The 383-nt window shown below is 26.9% G+C and overlaps 1 protein-coding gene across 4 annotated transcripts in view; it reads right to left on the bottom strand.

The window, feature by feature from the left end:
* Positions 1–334: 334 nt before the first annotated feature.
* ttll1 (tubulin tyrosine ligase-like family, member 1) overlaps positions 335–383 on the bottom strand; it is a 13,969-nt gene continuing 13,920 nt past the window's right edge. For all 4 annotated transcript variants that reach the window (XM_079869148.1, XM_079869150.1, XM_079869149.1 and 1 more), the window contains exon 11: positions 335–383. This exon is cut by the window's right edge and continues 669 nt beyond it. The gene's annotated coding sequence lies outside the window, so the exon portion shown is untranslated.

The following is a 383-nucleotide window of genomic DNA, read 5'->3' as shown; positions in this document are numbered from 1 at the left end:
TATACATTTCTACACTACTGTTCAAAAGTGTCTCTTCTGCTCACCAAAGCTGCATTTATTTGATCAGAAATACAGTGAAATATTATTCTCATGTAAATCATCTGTTTTCTATGTGAATATATAGTAAAATATAATTTATTCCTGTGATCAAAGCTGAATTTTCAGCATCATTACAAATCAGTATAATATGATGCTCAAGAAACATTTCTCATTATTATCAATGCTGAAAACAGATTCATATTTATGTGGAAACCATCATACATTTAATTTTTTAGGATTCTTTGATGAATAGAAAGCTCAAAATAACAGCATTAATTTGAAACAAAAATCTTTTGTAACATTTATTGTAGCTTTTTTGAACATGAACAACATCAGTCAAATGT

The sequence above is a fragment of the Squalius cephalus genome (assembly GCF_949319135.1).
Source record: "Squalius cephalus genome assembly, chromosome: 4".
NCBI lineage: Eukaryota > Metazoa > Chordata > Actinopteri > Cypriniformes > Leuciscidae > Squalius > Squalius cephalus.
This window is presented reverse-complemented; position numbering and strand designations above follow the sequence as displayed.